Consider the following 9,204-nt stretch of genomic DNA (forward strand, 5'->3'; position numbering starts at 1 on the left):
TAACATCACAAGCTTCGACAGTTCAAGAATCACCGTGGACATCATTACGAATCAACAACAAGTATGTCATATCAACGAGTTATGTAGTATTAACTCATTTCCACTGAAGGATTTATATGTATATCTTATATATATAAATTTTTAAACCATAATAAATTTTTCCGTACTAAACTATTATGTGTGAATCTTAACTACTCGGTTAATTCATATTACTAATATGCAATGATGTACATCCTTCATCCGTAACTTAACCATCGTTAACTACAATCTCTGCCTCAATTCAATAAATTCCATTTCATAATAAATCAAGTGTATTATTCAAATATATATTTGATTTTACACTTTCATCATCGATGTACTCGAAACTTTTCAAATAACATCATTCATACCTTGCGAAGTTCACAAGAATTTCACGAAAATCAACATCATGCATCAACAAATAACGAAGTATTGATTCATAATTTCAATATCATTGAAGAAATACTTATTTCTAAAGTTTTAGGGATTACTCAATTCTAGTTTCAACCGTAAATCAAATGAGTTTAATTTAATATTAACTCATTAAATCTATGTTACATCTAAAGAAAATATACACACATATATATATATATATATATATATTTTCATAAAGACCGTAATAAAATTCTTTTGTACAAAATATTAATTGCGAAATTTTTTTAACGGGTAGGTAATACCCGAGAGATATATAAATTCACAATTAATATGTTATATTCTTCGAATCTAATTCAGCAATCATCAACTATACTCACTATTTTCTCGACAAAATACATTCTTTTATAAAGATAAAAACAACCATACTCAGTCAAATTCAACTACATATTCTGATTTTGAAATCGTAGAATTCAATTCGAAATATAAATAGTATCATCACTCTTAGATTCCTATATCTTTCAAAGCTATACTTTGACTTCAAAACTGTGCTAGAACATTATATGTATATTAACGATTACAATCGGTGTTTAAACCCTCCGAAATTCCTGAAGACACTTCAAACAATGAACAATCAAGTTGATGATCCAACCACATGTTAATCACAGTTATACACCTGAAAAAAACTTTCGAAACCCAAGTCGTAATTTAATACGTATCCATGTCAGAACCTTTGGCATTTATTAGCTAAAATAACTTTTCAATTCCTTTTCAAAATAGACAGTTTTGTCACAGCTCCAGCAAGTCAACTTCGACTTCTCAATTAAAACAGTCTTATTATAACCTTGATATATACGTTGCCCTTTGCCATTGTTACCGGGGAACCGTTTATATTCCACCACATTAGCAGTAAACTTATCAACAACTTCACTGATCTTTGACTTTCTGAAAAATCATTATAATTATCGAAACCCTATCATATACTCATCTGTACCTTATAACAAGAATTGTCATACCAATTATTGAGAATCAGCAATCAGTATTTTGAAACCTCGCAGCATGTCTACATCAACAATTACATATACATACAACGTCTACATCCAAGACTTACATTCTTTGAATGAGAAATTTCTGAAAAACACCCTAAACTGCGAACCAGTTCTCGAAATTTTGAAAAATGCTGATAAAGCAGCAAAAACTGTAAAGACCTTAACAGTAAAAAGTTGATGATAAAGGATAGTATATTGGCAAAGCTCAGAAAAAGAGAACTTTTGGAACTAGAAAATGGATTGAGCAAAGTATGAAGGAGGCTGTGGACAAATCATAAAGGCCGAACCTGCCTTCAAAGAATCCAAATGATTCACTACCTACAGAAGTCATTAACGAATACCTTGCTCCTGACTCTAAACCCCTGCGGACAATATCCTTCATCATCCTCTGATATTAGAAATTCTAAGATATCATCGTATCTTTCATTATAAATATCCTCCATACTTCTGAAGATATTTTTATAATTATTCTTATCTGAAATCATTTATCTCTTTGCGCTATTTGTATTACATCACAAAAGAAACTATTTTAATTTCTAAATTCTGAAACTTTCGAGTTTAAAATAGGAATATTTTTGAAGTAGTGTTGGGAACTGAAGTATGAATTAGTATAATATAATGACACTTGATCAACGTGATTATATTACAGTAAGTCATGCTGAGTTTCTAAATGGAACGTGATGATTCACAGATCATAACGTCATCATGTGTCATGTTACACGACTCTTGTATTCTATTTAACCCCTAAAATATCAAGAAAATATTTCTTGATGATTCGGTCTTTTTCAGGGTATTCTAGTAATTTGACAAGTCAAGATCGTGCTATTACAATTTCCTTCTTAGAACATTAACAATATTCATTCTGAAATTCATATCTGTGAATTCTGGACCATTACAAGCGGTGCTTAATCACAAGAAGAAGAAACAAAAGGACAAAACTCCGAAATAGAAATTGGGGTATAAATCGCAGAAAATAAAAGAGAGTATTAACTGGGGATGACAATGATTATAGAAAACAGAAGCAGGGACTTCGAAATATAAAGGAGGATATAAAGCCCAACGAAAACCCAGAAATTATAAACCATATATATCGATGCAGATAGCAATATAAAGACACGGGAGAACTAAAAACACTATAAAACCAAGAGTATAGTAGAAGTAAATAGATTCTTTCGGTGGCAGATGAAAGAGAAGAATGATAGATATAAAGGTTAGAAGTATATCAAGAAGTAGAACTAGATGAAACATATTGATTAATGCTTTAAAGTATGAATTGAGGAGAAAGAATAGAAGGTATGAGTTGTAAGGAAACGAAGGGGGTGGATTTATAGTAAAGTATCCGACAGAGCAATCAAAACAGATAATCGCATTTAAAGTGGATCCTAATTTCCTTAATTACCGAAGCATCAAATCTTGATAAGAAGATTTTCTCCAAATCCCTTGAACTTCGGAAATCAATCATATCTACGTCAAAAGATATGACGAATCTACGATTACTCAATTCATCTTTTTTTTTTTGATAACTTCACTTATACTCTTCACAAAAATCGAATTTTTTTTATCTATATTACTCAATGATGATAAAACTCAAATTTTCAGCTCGTATGCATCATGTAAACATACTTATTGTCAGCCATGACCACCCCAAACAAATTTCGGGACGAAATTTCTTGAACGGGTAGGTACTGTGACGACCCGGAAATTTCTGACCAAATTTAAACTTAATCTTTATATGTTTTCAACATGTTAAGCAATCAAACTTGTTAAGACTTGATTATTTGAAATGAGTTTTATATAGACAATCGACCACCCAATTTGACCGGCAATTCATGAACGTTAAAACTTGTAAAAACGACATAATGTTGTATATATGGATATATATGCATATATATATATATATATATATATATATATATATATATATATATATATATATATATATATATATATATATATATATATATATTATATATAACATGATATTATGATAAGTAAATATCTCACAAAGTATATTAACAAAGAGTTATATACATAAAAATGAGACTAGTGAATTAAGAAACTCGAAACGATATATATAACGATTATCGTTATAACAACATCTTACTAAATACATATGTATCTTAATAAGATATGATACACTATATTTAACATGATAAAATGATAATTAAATATATCATTAAATGTGTTAACAATGAACTACATATGTAAAAACAAGTCTACTAACTTAAGGATTTCGAAACGAGACATACATGTAACGATTATCGTTGTAACGATATTTTAATATATATATATATATATATATATATATATATATATATATATATATATATATATATCATATTAAGATATATTCAGACATCATAATATCATGATAATGTAATAATTTAACATCTCATTAGATATAATAAACAATGGGTTAACAACATTAAATGAGATCGTTAACTTAAAGGTTTCAAAACAACACTTACATGTAACGACTAACGATGACTTAACGACTCCGTTAAAATGTATATACATGTAGTGTTTTAAGATGTATTAGTATACTTTTTAATGGCTTAAGTACATATATCAAAATACTTGTACTTAACAAAAATAATCATAATTGTATTCCCATTTGTTTTTATCAAGAATTCTACTCGTATTCGCTCAGTATTTGCACTCGTATTATACCCAGCTTCTAGATGTATTTACTATAGGTATATACCAATAAAAATCTGCTCCTTAGCAGTCTTAAATGATTAAGAAACATATGGAACCAACCATTTGTCAAGTAGCATGAATTATTTAGCAAGAAAACTAAATTAGGAATCTTTTCTTTCTTTATAAACTAAAAACGTTTTTATGCATGCACACCATTTCTTCATTCCATTTTCTCATACTTACACTCCCATTTCTCTCTCAAAATACTCCTAACTTCATACTTGATCATCTCTAAGCATTTTTCCCATCATTTAGCTTCAATTACAAGCTTTAATCATCATAAAAACATCCTAGAATCAAAAAGTTGCAATATTACTTCCAATCTTTTTAATCCAATCCAATAACTCATCAAAGATCAAGAACTTTCATCTAATCTCAGTAACTTTCCTCTTCATAATCAAGGTAAAATACTTCTCAAAAATTCTTGTTCAATTCCTTGTATAGTTGCTATCTTATTATACTTATAAAACTTGTAAAAACTAAAACTTATTTTGGTGAACACCAAGCTTGTTTGAAAAACTAATCTAATCTTTCTAACTTAACTCTAATAACACTTATTTATATGTATTATGATGTTATATTAAGTTAATATAAGAACTTATAACTTGTAATATGAAGAACACCTTGAAACTTAATATATATCCTTTAATCTCCATTCGGTAAAAAGCGGGCTGTTTTGGGTTGGGAATTAAAAACCTATCTTAGACTTTGAGTTCGAGGCTAAGACTTTGAAAATATATTAATATATGTAAATAAGACTTCCAGTATTTTTTTCTTGATTTTAGACAAAGTGGAAGTATTTTATCAAAAATCATATATTGGGTGGATGCCGGGATTTTTCCAAATCTGTCCACCGACACAAAAAGAGGGTAAATCTCTAAAAATTACTACTTGGGATGAACTTTTCGAATTGGTTTTGTAAAATTTATTCTTAAGGAATCCATAGCAATTTGATTCACTTTAAACGGAGTTGTAATGAATATTTGGCGAGCAAAATAAAATCTGCTAAAATTAACGTTGTATGGACGAAATTTATATTATAAAAACTATATTAACCATATCCTTGTTAACTTTTCGTATATCCTATATATATTCGGACATGTTATCAGTAGTATAACAAAATATTATAATCTTGGTTAATTCTGTGATTGTATAACAATATTCTTGGTACGTCCTAACACAATAAGTATACAATAAGTTTTGATAAATCCTAAGACAATACGTACACAATACGTCTTAGTTAATTCTAAGACAATAAGTATACAATACGTCTCTGGGTTGATTCAAAGACAACACGCATACAATACGTCGTGGGGTAATTCTAAGATTATATATATATATATATATATATATATATATATATATATATATATATATATATATATATATATATATATATATATATATATACCGATTATTGGATTGTTGGACTTTTCGGACTATTTTGGACTACTAATAAAGGACTAATAACAATGAAATATTAAAAATTATTATATAAGTATTCTATGAACTTGCTATATTAATTTTGTTCACATGTATTATTATCTGAATCGTTATTATTGTTATAGGTTCGTGAATCCAAGGACGACGGCCATATATTTAAAAAGTTGAAAACTTATTATTAATATACTTTTACTACTGTGAGTATATAGTCCCATTTTTAAAACTCTAAAAATATTTTGGGATGAGAATACATGCATTTTATGTTTTACGCCATGGACACAAGTACATAAAATATATTCTACGTTGAGTTGTACCACATTGCATATCTTCCCTAATAGCTTGGTAACTAATATTTACATGTTGTAAGGACATGTAAGCGCGAATCCTATTGATAGATCTATCGGGTTTGACAACCCCAACCGGGCTAGTCGCTCTAGTATCGTAAACGGTTGCATAGTACTTCGTTTTTACTACACTTGGTACAGTGTAGGGAGATTTCATAATAAAGGGAATATGCCACATTAATGGTTAAGTATGGTTACCGAAGCGCTCAACAAATTATAGAATACTTTTATACACTTGCCAGTGTACATATATTTATAACTATGAAATCTTATGGTCTATATTTATATCGATGCAAAACCTATATATCTAACCAACCTTTGTGTTGACTGTTTAAGCATGTTTATTCTCAGGTCCTTAAGAAAGTCTTCCGCTGTTGCATTATCTGAGCAAGCTGTTCATGGAGTCTCATGATTTTGTTTAAATGAAGTGTTGCATTCAATAAAACCTTTGTCATGTATTATATTCGACTGTTATGTCACGTGTGTAGTATTTGGAAACCGATGTATCATGGAGATTATTTCTTAAATAATCGTTCACTTATTTAAAACATGCATTATGTATAATAATGGTGTGCTTTTGATGAAACGAATGCAACATTTTCTAAAACGTATCATATAGAGGTCAAATACCTCGCTATGGGATCAATGAACAACGTACTGCGTTTATAGTAATATGGACGGGTCGTTTCAGTTGGTATCAGAGCGGTGATCTTAGCAAACCAGGTCTTGCATTAGTGTGTCTAACTAGTAGTTGTTTAGATGCATTAGTGAGTCTGGACTTCGACCGTGCCTGCATGTCAAAAGTTTTGCTTATCATTTCTAGTCGAAAATCATCTACTTACCATCCTTAGGAAATTACATGCTTATCATTCTGTAATGACCCGGAAATTTCCGACCAAATTTAAACCTTAACCTTTATATATTTCCGACGTGATAAGCAAAGTCTGTAAGCTGAGTCTCAAAATCTTTGAACCACTTATATAGATTCAATAGACCTTCGAATGTTCTCTACGATTCACGAACAAATTATTTGCAAATAAATATAATAATTGGAAATAACAGTACTTAATCAACTGAACTAAAAATTATTAATATTAAGCATTGACATTAGGTATTAGTATGATATATATCATGTAATTAATAACATCTATTATAATAAATGAAATTATAGATTAAACTATAATGGTTAGAGTAATAATATTTTTCTCAATAACAACAGCTACAATAGAATCATTTACATCATGATGGAATAGGATGTAAATATAAATTGTCATACTATTACTATTAATATTATTGTAATTTGTATCATTAGAATCACTAACATTAATATTATTATCATTTTCATAATTACTTATCCTTATTAGTATAATTTTGATAAAGTTATTATTAATATCATTATATTTAGTAATTTTATTACTAGTATTCTTATAAAAAAATAATAATAATATTAATAGATTTAATAAATAGATATATATTAACGAAGTTAATATAACAGATATATGTCAGTAATTGATATATATATATTTATGAAAACATTAATACAGATATAACCTGATATACAAATTTGTGATACAGATATATATATACAGATTTCAAATATACGGATATTTAGATATATATAAATATAAAATCAGTTATATGTATATATATACAGATATGGATGTGTATATAATTACAGTTCCATATATATATAAATAAATAACTACATAATAAAAATCATAGGATCCCAAAAAAATCGGTTTTCAATCTAAATCCAATTACTGTATTAAATTTTTGTTTGAGTCTATAAAAATTGTAACCCATCTCAATCAACCGTACCAATCAGATAATAATGGGATTCGGTTTTATCTGCTTTTGCTTATTTATCTGTCCTCTTATGTTGTCTGATTGGGAATTTGAATACCACGTCGCTTTATATTCGATCAATTCCAGTATTAGCTCATTCACACGATCTCCTGTAATCAACCAAACTTCTATACTGCACCTAAATACTCCAACTGGATTGAGTTAAGTCAGAAGCTGAAGAACACCCTGTCGTTACCTCTAAACTTGAACTTTTTATCAAAAACTTCGAATTTGAATACCATTCTACAATTCTTAAATGTGGTTGAGTTAGAAACTAATTACTAAAACTATCTGAAAAACTTCATATGCCAATTTGATTTAACAGATACGAATTTTGAAAATCAAATTTTAATTTTTAAAAGTCGGAGATTCGTTCTTGGTAAAATTCGGACCCAATTTGAAATCTCCAATTAAATTGTCGATTCAGATAGATTGTAGGGAAGATTTAAAGTCTTTTTCATATTATAAACGAAGCCTGAAATGTTCTTAAAATCAAAATTGCAGTTTGAGAAGTATCGGATTTTTTTAAACTCTGCTGCTATATATTTTTTTATTTTTATTCTGTTATGAAAACTTTATTTAAATAAATCGTGATCGTTTCTGTTTCATATTAAATCCTAACACTAGATAAACTATCCATTGCTGGATTGGTTATGGTTGAAGATTGAATTGACTTTTAGGAAGAAGAAGATGAGCATCGAAATACACGATTTATAAATATTTGAATTAATAATAAAACAGAAAAACAAGGATAGAGGGACGGTTAAGAAGGGTGCGGGGTGTTCTAGAGGTCGCGGGTTCGAGTCCCGGCTTGGGCATTTTGTTATTTTTTTGAGATTTCAAAGGTAGTTCCATTAACAACCCATTATTATTATCATTATTATTAGTTTTATTATTATCATTAGTTATTATAATTAGTATTAACATTATTATTACTACGAATACCATCATTAGTATTAATCTAGTTTACATCATTATCATTTAAAACTTTTATTAAAAATTATCATTAATAATAAAAGAATCATTCTTATTATTAAAATTATCATTTTTATCATTAAAAGTATAATTTCTAATATTATCATTATTATTAGTGATATCTTTATTAGCATTATTAAAATTATCAATCTTATTAAAATTATTAGTATTATGATTATTTTAGTATTATTATAATATTATTTTAACAAATAAAACATACTTATATCAAAATATATTTTTACTACATATATCATGATTATTTTAATATTACATGCTATTTTCTTTAAAATGTTACTATCTATAATATTAATAAATTTATATAGCATATATAAATATATTTTTGAATATATATAATCATATAGGTAAATATTAACTTTAAAACATTATATAATATTTTTAATAAATAATATACATTAAAATACTTTAATAAGAATTAAAAATATAATATATATATAAAA

This window comes from Rutidosis leptorrhynchoides, chromosome 8 (assembly GCF_046630445.1).
Source record: "Rutidosis leptorrhynchoides isolate AG116_Rl617_1_P2 chromosome 8, CSIRO_AGI_Rlap_v1, whole genome shotgun sequence".
NCBI lineage: Eukaryota > Viridiplantae > Streptophyta > Magnoliopsida > Asterales > Asteraceae > Rutidosis > Rutidosis leptorrhynchoides.